At 35.9% G+C, this 14032-nt stretch overlaps 1 protein-coding gene across 2 annotated transcripts in view; it reads right to left on the bottom strand.

The window, feature by feature from the left end:
- Positions 1–9830, bottom strand: part of SPATA16 (spermatogenesis associated 16) — a 243489-nt gene extending 233659 nt beyond the window's left edge. For both annotated transcript variants that reach the window (XM_019463196.2, XM_019463195.2), the window contains exon 1: positions 9708–9830. The gene's annotated coding sequence lies outside the window, so the exon portion shown is untranslated. The remainder of the gene's footprint in view (positions 1–9707) is intronic.
- Positions 9831–14032: the final 4202 nt, after the last annotated feature.

Genomic DNA, 14032 nt, shown 5'->3' with positions numbered 1-14032 from the left:
GTATATTAATTATCCACTAGTATTTTCCTAATTAATCTTAGAAAAAGAGAACCATGAAGTCAAAGAACTGCTTAGAAAGAAGTTTTGATGTGTATCAAACTTAACACAAAGCCATACTTTATAAATTAGTAATTTTTTCAATCTGAATCTGCCAAAATATATCATTCAAACTATGTGGTTACATGTCAGCTGCTAGGGGTGAAGGAAAGTAGTTTGCAGCAGATCAGAACAGTTGTTGAGAAAAAACAGAAAAGCAGGATAAAATACCAAATCATCTGTTGAGTGTACTAGGGCACTGGGGAGGCAATGAGAAATGAAGAGAGCATACAGCCATTTTCATCCTAGGGGCATCTGCCACTTGGGCATAGGGAGGGAACTAAGAATCTCAGCATCACAGCTGAGGAAGAAGCACCCTTGGGTGATAAAAAAAACCACACAGAGTTGTTTACCACCTCAAAAAATGCCATTTTCTAGGGCTTAATGAGGCAGAATGCTAAAGACCTACATGGAAAGACTGCAAGCCAATGCAAACTTTGGCAGTCTTGTGACAGGGACCTGCAGGAGGAAGGGCCTTGAACCAGAGACAGAGGTAGACTCTTTCCAGGGTTGCAACCCGGCCTCAACCTGGAACTGTTTATGATTAAATTATGATGAAATTCCATGTTATCTGTCTAGTGAAGAGAGGGATGAGTTCATTACAGAGGAAGATACATCTGAATCCTCTATAATATTCTATACATAATATACAGTCTTTAATAAAAATTATTAAGTATGCTCTCCAGACTCCCCAAGATAACATAACCAAGAAGCCAAAAGTTGACAACAGAAATGCACCCATAGATAAACCTGATATTGAGTCAGTTAAAGAATTTAAAATAACTCTAATTTTTTGAATATCAAAACAATAGGGGGTGAAAAATAAGGAATTTTATTAGAGTATTCAAATCTGTAAAAAATGATCAAATAAAAATTCTAGAACTGAGAAATACACTTTCTGAGATTAAGTCATTAGATAGATTACACAAACTGATTTTTAGGTGCAGAAGAGAGGGGATTAGTAAATTCAGGGAACAGTAGAAAATATCTGAATTTAAGCAGAAAAGTGGAGTAATGAAAAATATAAAGGAACTTCAGAGAAATGTGGAATACAGTGAAAAAACCTAACAGAAGTGTAGTCGGAACCCGAGAAGGATCAGAGTGAGAATGAAGAGGAATCAAGGAAGAATTGCAGTAAGGAATGAGGAATAACTGCAGAATTAAATATATGGCCATATACACATAAAAATGAATATTGATTGTCAGCTGACTGTATAAAACAATAACAGAAACGTTTCAACCAAGTTTAAAATATATGTAGAATTAAAAGAATGGCAATGATGATACAAAAGATGAGAAAAAGTGAATGGAATTAAAGAATTCTAGTGTTCTAAAATTAGTAGGAATTTGGTAAAAAAATCATTTCCATTAGATTGTAATAAGTAAAGCGTTCATATTCTAATTTGGAGGGCCAATGTCGAAGAATAGTAAAAGAATGTATAACTAACAAATTAATTAAGAAAAAACTAAACATTTTTGATTCATCCAAAAATAAAGGCAAGAAATGAAAGAAAAAGGGTCAAATAAAAACCAGGTAATAATATGGTAGATAGAAACCAACATGTACCAGCAATTACTTCAGATTTAAAAATATTAAACATTCTAATTAAGAGTCTAAGGTTATCACACTGGAAAAAATATGAACCCCAGCTATATTCTGCTTATGATAGATATACCCTAAATATAAGAACATAGGAAGGTTAAGAATAGAACTATGCACAAGGACACAGCATGCAAATATCAACCAGGATAATGTGATGGGTCTAACTCTTATCAGACTAAGTAGACTTTATAGTAAGGAGCATTACTAGACATAAACAAGGTGTGGTAGTTATTTATTTACTGTCTTTCAACTCCAAAAGTATCCTTCACCCATTTTTACTAGAACTGAATTCTGCATACCACATTTCTCTTTTTCCAGCTGGCCACCAATAGAGGGTACTAGAGAAACACTGCAAAGTTGCAAGGAAAAGAAAGGACTTTTTCTTCTAGTGTTCTGGTTCAACCAGTAGCTTGTGGATCTAAGCCAGCATTTTGTAAGAGTCCAGGCAGCATTTATCTCTGCTGTTGTGACCCTCACAAAAGGGGTCTTTTTGGCAAGTTTCCTCATCACATCCTCACTTTTCTTCCAGTTGCCAGGTAAGGGAGTCTCATTTTAGTTACTATTTGTGGGCAGTGAGTTCCAAGGGCAGGTACATCCTCTGCTCAGAGGTTTGAATCTTAGCCTTGCAGAACCTCCTTTAAGATTCCACATTCTTTTTTTGTTTACTTTCTCTCAGCTCTAAGAGGAGTAGCCTGCTTGCTTCAGGCCCTAACTCTATAATCCTTGGAGTTCTCTTTCTGCTCTTTTTAGTAGCTAGTCACTTTTTAATTCAGTTAACAATTCTTTGTAGTAAATCTGTTTAATGTAGTTTCTGTTTTCTGACTGTAGCTTAACTGATATAGAAGGATATTTTAAACAATAATTATACTAGTATAATTAGTGTAGTATAATAACTAGTATAGTATAATTCTAAATCTGTATTCAGTCAATAACATGGCTTTAAAATACATAAAGCAAAAAATTCACAGAAAATAAGAGGACAAATTAACACATCTCCAATCATAGTAAAAAATTTAACAGAACTTTCCCAATAGCTGATTGATTTTCAGAACCCCTCATCCTAAAAAAAAGAAAAAGAAAAAAGAAAAGGAAAGGAAAAAAAAACTTTTAAGGACACAGACGTTCTGAGTAACACAAGTAATGAACTGGACCTAATTGATACATGTAGAATCCTGCATCAAAGAACATCAGAATGTGCATTCTTTTACAAATGTACCTGAAACCTTTACCAAAATTGAACATAGCTTAGTTGTAAGTCAAGCCACAACAAACTTCACATTTTATATGGAAATAAGAATAGCCAAGATAAACCTGAAAAACAAAGCTGGAGAATTTAAGCAAATAATTGAGAATTATTACAAAGCTACAATAATTAAAGCATGATGGTTTTGATGCAAACGTAAATAATTAGACCATCTAAAAAGAATAAAAAGCTCAGAAATAGACCCACACATAAATGACCAGTTAATTTATGAGGTGAGTGACCCTGCCATGAAAGGAGGAAAATTATGGTCTTTTAAATTAATGGTACTTGGCTAAGTCCAATGGAAAAAATAAATTTCACTCCTACATTACATAATACACAAAAATTAATTCCAAATACATTGAAAAACTAAACATAAAAGCCAAGTTCTTAGAAAAAAAAACATAAACTATTTTCATGACTTTGGAGTAAGCAAAAATATCTTAGGCAGGACACAAAAATTAATAAATTGGAGTAGGTTATAAGTAATAACATTACTTCAGTAAAATACACCATGAAGAAAATGAAAAGGCAGTTCATGGAATAAGAGAAAATACTGGTAATACATAATATTTGACATAGACTCATTCAGAATATCTAAAGGACTTCTATAAATCAATATGAAAAAGGCTGAAAATCCAGTAGAGAAATGGATCAAAAATTTTAGTAGATGTGTCACAAACAAGGATTTCCAAATGACTAATAAACTTATTAAAAAGTTGCCAACTTCATTAAATATCCAAGGAATGTAAATTGAAATCCCAGATTAGATGCAACCACAAATCCACCAGAATGATTAAAATAAAAAAGATAGACGATACCAAGTGTTGGAAATTATATTGTGTAACTGGAACTATTACATACAGTTTATATGAATGCAAATTTGTACAACCACTTTGGAAAACTGGCAGCACCTAGTTTCTCCTATACCCTATGTCTGGGGAATTTTTTTTTCCCCCATAAGCCTGGCAGAAATGCATACTTATGATAAAAAATACACATGGACAAGAATGTTCTCAGTAGCACTATCCATAGCAATAAAACATTAAAAATATTCCAACGTCAATCAACACTAGAAAAGAGATATAAATCGTAGAATATTTATATAATGAAAAAATATTATATGGCACTAGAATAAATGAACTACAAATACAAGCAATCACATGAAAGAATCTCACAAGTAAAATGTTGAGGGATACAAAAGAATATACGCTGTATAATTTATTTTTAAAAGGGTCAAAATTAATTTGTGGTGTTAGAAGTCAGAAAAGTGGTTACTATTGAGAGGGTGGGTAGTAAGTGAAATGGGCCAGGAGGGTGTTCCTGGGCTTACTGATATCACCATTTATTATCTATCTATCCATCCATTCATCAATCTATTGATCTATATCACACTGTACATTTACAATTTGTATACTTTACTAAATATGTTATACATCAATAAAAGGTTTACATTAAGAAAATGACAGACCAGGACAGCTTGAAATTTCACAAACTGCATGGGATATGCAGGAGTTGTTTGCTGTCATTATCATAATTTTTTAAAGTTTAGTTACGATGAAAGAAAAAAAATCCCTCTGTGCTTCCTCACTTATGACCAATCTCCTTACAACTGTTTGATATATTAATTGGTAAGTATGGGGGCGCCTGGGTGGCTCAGTCGGTTAAGCATCCGACTTCGGCTCAGGTCACGATCTCGCGGTCTGTGAGTGGTCTGTGAGTTCGAGCCCCGCGTCGGGCTCTGGGTTGATGGCTCAGAGCCTGGAGCCTGCTTCCGATTCTGTGTCTCCCTCTCTCTCTGCCCCTCCCCCGTTCATGCTCTGTCTCTCTCTGTCTCAAAAATAAATAAACGTTTAAAAAAAAAATTAAAAAAAAAAAATAATTGGTAAGTATGATGACCTTACGACCAGATCAATGACCTCAGGACCAACCTTACTTCAGTCAATACTCAATCCTAAGGAAAAGGTGTGACGAAGGATGTCTCAATACTGAGGACAGAAGGGAGATTTTTTCAAACTATAGCTATCTCCTCCCCACCCCCAATTCTATCCCACTATTCCTGACAGCATATTATAGATAATAAAGATCTGAGAGAATAAAAAAAAATTGAGAATTAGGGAGATGGAAAAATGAGTGGAAAACGGAGGTAGTCATCTGCCATTGGAAGATGAGAACAAAGACAGATGACCAGGTTAGCATGGGTAGTAGTTGAACAGATTCTGTAACAACAAAGTAACAAGGCCCATGGAAGATAGAATTTCTGGGAGAAAAGGGGGAAAATGGCAACTGCATGAAAAGATAAAGCTTCTATGAACTTCAGATTATCTCTACTTTTCTACATTTATGGAATTTGTCAATGAATGTATGGGCAACATCTGAAGGGATTCTGTATATAGGTTGAAATGTTTAAATTCATAAATAGTATCATTTTTAATGTATATAAAATCTTGTCCCTTAGGCTGGTAATGACCCTCATGTTTAACATAATGTTCCCTTCACTGTTGATTACATTAGTTAATATAAAATATGGGGACATTAACTGAGATCTGAACTTTTGAGAATCTTTAATTAAGCCTTGCCCCTAGTACCTCAGGAGATTTAGATGCCTTCTATGTGTTCCTTCCTCTAGCATTCTCCTTCTCTGAGCAGTATTCTGTGGACTCTCAAAACACACACACACACACACACACACACACACCCTTACCTTCCAAGAGTAAAGACTAGGTATGTTCAGCCTAGGAATATACTGAGAGCTGACTGTGGAGGCCATGGGCTATTGCAATCCCCTTTTTTTCCCCTACAATTAAAATTTAGGTTTCCAAATGTCTGCTCTACAGGGATGTGAAGTAGTTATTATGTCATGGTTTTTATTCCTTACACCTTCACGTTAACAAAATTGAGCTGATTTTTAACAATTTAAATGCACTTTTTTTTGGAAGGGGGTGACAATACAATGTCTTCTCAAGCTATAACTTAGGTGATCTTTAAAGACATCATTGAATTCTTCTGCTTGAGTTATGCTGGCTAATAGGAATTTAAGTGCTAACTAGTGGGAAAGCATTGAAGCATTCATGCATGTGAAATCAGATGAACACCCACAATGTGGAATTTCCTAAGGAAAGTTATTCTAGCGAAGAAACACAGGCCCAGGTTGAGTGCCAGTAACTTTCCAACTAACATGTGCAGCTATCATCCTAATAAGTAACAACTAAAGGTGCCTAAAGTAAAGTAAGACCAGCATTTTCAAGTCCATATTTTCAAACACATTTAAAAAACACCAACTCAAACAGAGTTATATGCAATTCCCTTCCTCTGTTGAAGAAATTTAATCTTAGTTTCTAAATTTTGGTTCCATATATCAATGTTTACTCTTGAAAGGCACATGCACAACTTATTTAAGTAAATCTTAAATAAACAAATCTTATTTACCTTAATAAATAGCAATGTGTCAATGAGATTATTTAATAAGCAACGTTGTTATTTATTAAGATTTAACTTTTACTTAACTTAAGTAAATAGCCAGATAGAACAACTAATTCACCTGTGAAAAGAAATTGAAATCAAAAGCTCTGATTTCTATTAGTGATTTTTATTTCTGTTAGTAATTATAATATTAGTCTTCCTGAAACATTTTATTTAAAATGATCTACTTAAAAACTATTTAAAACTATTTACTTAGAACTATTCTATTTAAATCAATTTTCTACTTGTCATGCAATTCTAGGTTGCAATGTGATTTCAGCTTCTACTCATCAAGGTTAAAGGGACACATTCTAATACATATCCTGTGTCAAATCAGTTCAATTACCTTTCAAAATTGCCTAAAATTGTGAAATACTGGTGGTTCAAATACATGACTCTAAGATATTTCATACTAAGTGTATATCACATCATGCGGTGGTAAATAAATTTATGCCCAAGCCTTTCTAAAAAGTAGTAGAGGTAAAGCTGAATCTTTGCTATCATGTTTATTTTACAGCAGTTTTTCCCACCATATAATTTAGGATGATGTTGATAACAATCATGGCCATTGGGTCCTCAGTTTCCTCATTTACAAAATGGTGTTAATGATAATATCTGCCTCATGTGGTTGTTGAGAAGAGTAACAGAAGAAGGTTACCTGATAATAGTAGGTGCTCAATAAATGTTAACTATTATAATATTGTTATTGCCATTTTTATTATTGCTGTTATTGCTCAGAAATTTTAAAAAATTGGATAATTAGGAAAATGTTCTTTATATTGGACACCTGGATCATGCTCATTTATCATGTATATTTTTAAATTTAGCCAGAGCTGTGATAAGTTATAGTCTCTCCTTCAGTGATCTTTAAGCTAGACTGCTGTAGTATTTTATTTTATTAACATCCCTGAAAAAATTCAAAAAGGCTCTTCATAGGTGCAAAATGTAATAACTTGAATGTTACTTTCCAGGAAGATGACTCAATATATTTTACCCGAGTAAAGAGACAATATTCTGGGCTCCCGGATATAAAAGGATTTAAAAACCCTTGAGCATATGGTGTTTGTATGGCTTTTGTTACCATAGCCTACCTTTATTGGGGCACCTATTTATCTATTTTCAACTGATGTGTCACATAAAAGAAAAATAAAGACAGAAATTGCAGTCAAATTCTAGAGAGAATGTTGTTTTAGTAGAGAGATGTGGTTTTAGTAGAGAGATGTGGTTTTAGTCATCGTGTCTTAATTTGAAAATATTCTCCTGCAGTAAGGAATAAACTGTGGGTTTATGACTAGAGATCAGTTGAAGGTTCTATATCTCCTCATTAGGATTCATGTTCATTTGTTGTTTTCTTTTAAGTTGTAATCAATGTCCAATGTGCTAGTTTCACTGCTCAGAAGATGAATAACTTTATGCATTTAGGGCAGTTTCTTTTACAAGCAGTTCATTCTGAACAGTGGCAAAAAAAAATAAAAAGGTGTTTTTCCTGAGTGTCTTTTAAAATTATTTCTCTTTGGAAATATCTTTAAAAATGACCAGACTGGAAGTTTTAGCCATTTGGTTATAATAACACTGATGAGTAACAGACTGAGCAGGGTTGAACAGGTACTTAAATGAAAAGTCCACTTTGGGAACAAAAAAAATCTCAGTTCTGTCTTGATTATGTACTTGTGTTGCACACCATGGCAACTCACCAACTTACGTTGGTTCTATGCACTTGAAAAAGAGGTTTAAAACTGTTTTAAACTTCTGTGAAACACTACACAACATAATCTTGCCTTCAGCTGAGTCCCTTTATCCCCCATCAGAATCAATATTCCATTCTTTATTCAAATCAGGCCAATGAAGAAAACTACAGAATGTGTATAGAGTTAGGCAGTTTGAAGGATTCTGGCCCATTTCTTCCTTCCAGTACAATCTTTTTCTCTTCTCTCTTACCTTTCACTTTATAAAGATATTTGAGCTCTTGCCACACATGAAAAAACAAAAACGAAAACATAACCCTGTAAAATATTATTACTGGGTCCTAATCAAATTAATTTCCATTTGGAGGAAAGCAGTACATCCAGCCTGCAATAATATTTAAAAGAGCACCTGAATGGTATCCAAGGTCTAACTGGTGAAATGTGAAAGATCCAAAGCCCTTTGGTGTGCATAATAACATTATTAGCACACTAAATTTAATCAGAAAATGTTAAATTATCAATAGAAATAAATTTTCATGCATTTATTTCAAACTAGTGGCTTACTGAAAATGGCAAACACTTAGCTGGTGTTTTAAAAACAGAGATCCTTCCTGATACCTATAAATACTTCATAAACAAGGAATGTGAAATTTTACTTTATTTATTTTTTATTTTAGAGAGAGCACAGCAGGGGAGAAGGGGCAGAAGGAGAGAAAGAATCTCAAGTGGGCTCCACACCCAGGTCAGGGAGGGGAGGTGTGACGCCAGGCTCCTCATGGGGCTTGATCCCACTACCCTGGAATCATGACCCTGGCCAAAATCAAGATTCAGACGCTCAACCAACAAAGCCACCCAGGCACCCCAAGGAATGTGCAAGTTTAAGCAAGGTTGACAGCTATTTTTCATTGCTCATGCTGAACCACCTTTGCACGGTAGGCTCCTTGTGAACGACGTTCATTCACAGATTCAATGATTCACTCACTTATACATGGAACAACACATTTTATGCCAGGCATGTTAGAATACATGGATGGAAGACAATGGTCTGTGTCTGAGAAAAAGAGCTCAGATTATCTCCTGGCCTACTATTCAGTAGCATTCAATATCTTCAGTCCACGGTCACATCATGAGTTAAGGAGACAACAAACATCTCTTACTGCAAATGATTAAAAAACAAACAAAAAAACCACTCTGTACTGTGAAATAGTCATCATCTTTCACGTGATTACAGGTAGATGTCCTCAAAATATACACTTCATTGAGAAATACAAGTTAGGATAAAACAAAACAACAAAAAAATCTATTACTCAGAAACCAAATATGATCCTAGCTTTCCCTTTCTCATCCAAGTGGGAATGAGATACGGCGGGTCAGTGAACTGGATAGGGAAACACTTTGGAACTCCCTATCTTTCAACTGCCTGCATAAAAATGATTCCTCGGCTATTTATTAGGGTTATCTACAAGCAACGTTCCTTTTTCTTCGGTGCGAAGGAAGACCAGAAGCCCTGGGTTTCCACAATTTACTTGTGCTTTCCCCTGAAGGTCACCACCCTTCCTTCCCACCCAGCCAGTAAAAGTGAAAAGTTTTAATCGAGCGCACTTGAACTTCTTCCTACCTATTGAGCTGTGGGTCAACCCAGCCGGGGCGGGGCGAAGCTCTGGACTCCCAGCTGCTGCATCTGCACAGGCCCGAGTCCAAACGTCCCAGTCTGAGACCACGCCGGTCTGTGCGCTCGCGGGGGGCGCGCAGGTTTGAAACGTCACGTTCCGCGCGACTCCGCCCCGCCCCTCCCCGAGGTGCTCCACCCGCGAGACCTGGCAGGCTTCTCCGTGACATTTCTGTACAAGGCGCGATTTTTTTTACCTTGAAAAAAAAAAAAAAGTTTGTATTTTTGCTTCCGGATTCTAAAAGTAATATGATACTTAAGAATAATTTGTAAAATTCCAAAATGTGTACATAATGTAAAAATTACCTGTATTCTAAAGAGAAACACTAAGAACACTTATTGTGTATCTTTGTGGTCTTTTTGCTAAGAATAGATAGAAATAAATAGATCGTGCCTCTTCTCGGCCTCTAACATAAATATGCAGGTATCATATACATAAATAAACTTTATAAAGTTTTGTACATTTAAAAAAAATTTTTAATGTTTATTTATATTTGAGAGAGAGAGAGAGTGTGGGGGGGGGGGGGGTAGGGGCAGAGAGAGAGGGAAACACAATCTGAAGCAGGCTCCAGGCTCTGAGCTGTCAGCACAGAGCCCAGAGCGGGACTCAAACTCGTGAGCTGTGAGATCATGACCTGAGCCAAAGTTGGTTGCTTAACTGACAGCCACCCAGGTGGCCCAGACATCTTTTTTAAAGAACAATATTTTTACTCTAAAATATACATATGTAGGAGTTCAAACCCTGATTGTATGTATTAAGGAGAACAGCCGTGTATCTATCTTCTCTACATTTAGGAAGAATATTATTAACACATTTGAAAAAACCTATGTAGGGGCGCCTGGGTGGCGCAGTCGGTTAAGCGTCCGACTTCAGCCAGGTCACGATCTCGCGGTCCGTGAGTTCGAGCCCCGCGTCAGGCTCTGGGCTGATGGCTCGGAGCCTGGAGCCTGTTTCCGATTCTGTGTCTCCCTCTCTCTCTGCCCCTCCCCCGTTCATGCTCTGTCTCTCTCTGTCCCAAAAATAAATAAAAAACGTTGAAAAAAAATTAAAAACAAACAAACAAACAAAAAAAAAAACCTATGTACCTCTAAGGATTGCATCATTCTGCTAAAAACTGTTACTAATTGTATGACATTCCCTTGCTTTTCCTTATCGTTTAACAAATCATATAGGTATCACTTTTTATTGAAATATGGTACACGTACACAAAAATGAATTAAACTGCAAGTATGTTCAATGAATTGTCATTAAGTGAACTCAGCAGGGTAAGCACGATCCAAATAAAAGAAGTAAAACATTTCTACCACATCAGAAGCCCTTTCTAATCACTACCTGTGTTTTTATTCCCCAAAGGTAATCATTGCCCTGGCTTTTTAACACAATGGTTTAGTTTTGCCTCTTTTTGAAACTTACAAAAATAGTCCAGTCATGATTTCACTGCTCTATATTGCCAATGACTACAGCTATCTTTTACAAAGTACACTCAATATAATGACTTTTAAATTGGAAGTCTACTTTGTCTTCCTCACATAACATTGGATAGCATTCATTTTACATGCCATTTAACATTCCACTAAAATATTATTTATTTTCTACATACTCTAGTGGGTGGATATACCATGATTTTATTTTATTGGGAGTATCAGTGTTTTTGTTATTGTTTTTGTTTTTTGCCAAATTTTCCCAAACAAATACATATCCTCATGCACATCTTTTGGTGTACTTTTTTTGGGGTTATTTCTTTAGGATTACTCTTATAAGTGGAATTTCTAAGTCAAAGAGCATTAACTTTTTAATAGCCCAGTGTCCTGCTGTGATGTTGACTTACTAAAAAATGTTGCCAATTTATAATCCTGCTAGTAGTACTCTGTGATGGTGTCTCATTTCAACTTCCCCAACAGCAATTTTTGTCATCTTTGTTAATTTGGTAGGTGAGGAATATTTCCCTTTGATTTTCATATTTGCACTGCCTGGTTACCAGTGAAGTTGATTATACATGTCTATTATGTATATATATTTCTCTTATTATGTCTTATTTATACGTTTTTTACCCCCAGTCTTTCCAAGTTTTGACATTGATTTCTCCATGAGTAGGCAGCTACTCTGCTTGAGTCCCTTAAGTCAATGATTGGGCTAAATCTCAAAGCTGTCATATGAATTCCTTCAAAGTTTTAAAATATCTGTTGAGGGGCGCCTGGGTGGCGCAGTCGGTTAAGCGTCCGACTTCAACCAGGTCACGATCTCGCGGTCCGTGAGTTCGAGCCCCGCGTCAGGCTCTGGGCTGATGGCTCGGAGCCTGGAGCCTGTTTCCGATTCTGTGTCTCCCTCTCTCTCTGCCCCTCCCCCGTTCATGCTCTGTCTCTCTCTGTCCCAAAAATAAAAAATAAAAAACGTTGAAAAAAAAAAAAAATATCTGTTGAATCCCACACCCCTCCCATAGGTGGCAAGATAGCGCTGGTTGGTTTCAATTTCTTTACCGCACTGCAGTGACTGAGTGAGGTAAGTCAGGTCCTTCTACCCTCCTATACAACTGAAGAAAATTACTTTTCCACAAATGACTTACGCAGTTTGCTGAATGGGAATTTGAACCTGTATCTTCCCATTTAGATCTCTACTTTTAATAATCTTGAGCTAAAAGTTTTCCCTCTGTCATCACAGGTCAAATAGTTCAGATTTTGTTAGGTATGGAAGCCTATGTATTTCAGACGTGGAAAGAGTTTGTAAAACCAGGCAAAAGAGTAAGTAATTGCTGCAGAATGCAAACTACATGAGACGGACTCTTATACTCCTTAAATAAGGAAAATAATCCCCCAAATGATGCCACCATGCATGGCCATGAAAGTTGTACATGGCACAACTCCAGAGAAGGCATCATCCACATCCATTATGAATAATATGAATGATGTCCTCTGGACTTGTGCAGTGCCACACCTGCATAATCGTCTACAGCACTCTCTCAATATTTATTTTTTATAATCACAAGTGATTTCCAAGCACAGGTCAGTGTAAACTAAAAATAGAATAAGTGATTTTGGATTAGAAACCTCTTCCTGAACTTGGCTTTTAGTTGTCAAAACAATTGATACAAAAATTTGATAAGCCAAGGATCGTTGTTCCAGAAAACATCAAATAATATTAAGGACAAAAAAATTTAAGGCAACATTGTCCCCATAGAAATATGGTTAAAACACTTTCTGTTGGTGTGTATAAAGACCTTTCATGTGCCAAAAGAAAGTAGGACATTTTCTTACAAATACCAGGCAAATGCAATACAGATTCTCTAAGACGAGTTACCTGGTGAGCCAGTGAATAGGAAAGTACTCATAGGGATAAGAAAGAGACCATGCAGTTAGCAATGAACGTTTTATAGTAGAAGCCATTTTAGAGACCATCTTGTCTTGCAGTTATGAATTGTGGTTACTTGTTCAGTCACTCAGCATGAAGTTAGGAGGAATGATTACTAGAGATTGCAGATGGCCCTAAGTGAAACTATCACCTAAGGCTCTCTGAGTTGCTGAAGATAGAGGAGTCAGGATAACCCGGGCATTTTAGTGTTTTCTTTCAGTTAACCTGCTTCCCCTCACTCTACCTGAATATCACATACTTTAATATTTCGTACACCTTAGTCAATAAGTATTAGGTTATTTTTTTTCGGCGAAGCATTGTATCATAGTCCTAGAAAGAACACTGATTCAAAACTAAAAGACAGGACTTAAGCTCTTCCATTAGCAAACTGGCTGCAGTTCCTTATCTGTAGCATTTAGGCTTTGAAGTAATTGATTACTAAGATTTTGTTCTCCTCTAAAACTGTGTGTGTGTGTGTGTGTGTGTGTGTGTGTGTGTGTGTATGATTTAAGTACGTATTTTAGAGAAAGAACGTCAAAAAAACTTTCACGAGCTCAAAGTAGAAAAATCAACACACACAAAACTGTAACACATATTTATTTCTTTTTTTTTAAGTTTTTATTTAAATCCCAGTTAGTTAATAACGTACAGTATAATACTAGTTTCAGGTGTACAGTATAGTGATTTTATACATCACCCAGTGCTCATCACGACAAGTGCACTCCTTAATCCCCATCACCTATCTAACCTATTTCCCTACCCATCTCCTCTCTGGTAACCATCAGTTTGTTCTCTGTAGTTAAGAGTCTGTTTCTTGGTTTGCTTCTCTCTCTCTCTCTCTCTGTTTTCCCTTTGTTCATTTGTTTTATTTTTTAAATTCCACACATTAGTGAAATCACATGGTATTTGTCTTTCTTTGACTTATTTT

Source organism: Panthera pardus, unplaced genomic scaffold (assembly GCF_024362965.1).
Source record: "Panthera pardus isolate Hobbes unplaced genomic scaffold, ASM2436296v1 HiC_scaffold_16, whole genome shotgun sequence".
NCBI classification, from domain to species: domain Eukaryota; kingdom Metazoa; phylum Chordata; class Mammalia; order Carnivora; family Felidae; genus Panthera; species Panthera pardus.
Note: the sequence above shows the minus strand (reverse complement) of the source record. Positions and strands in the feature narration are given on the sequence as shown.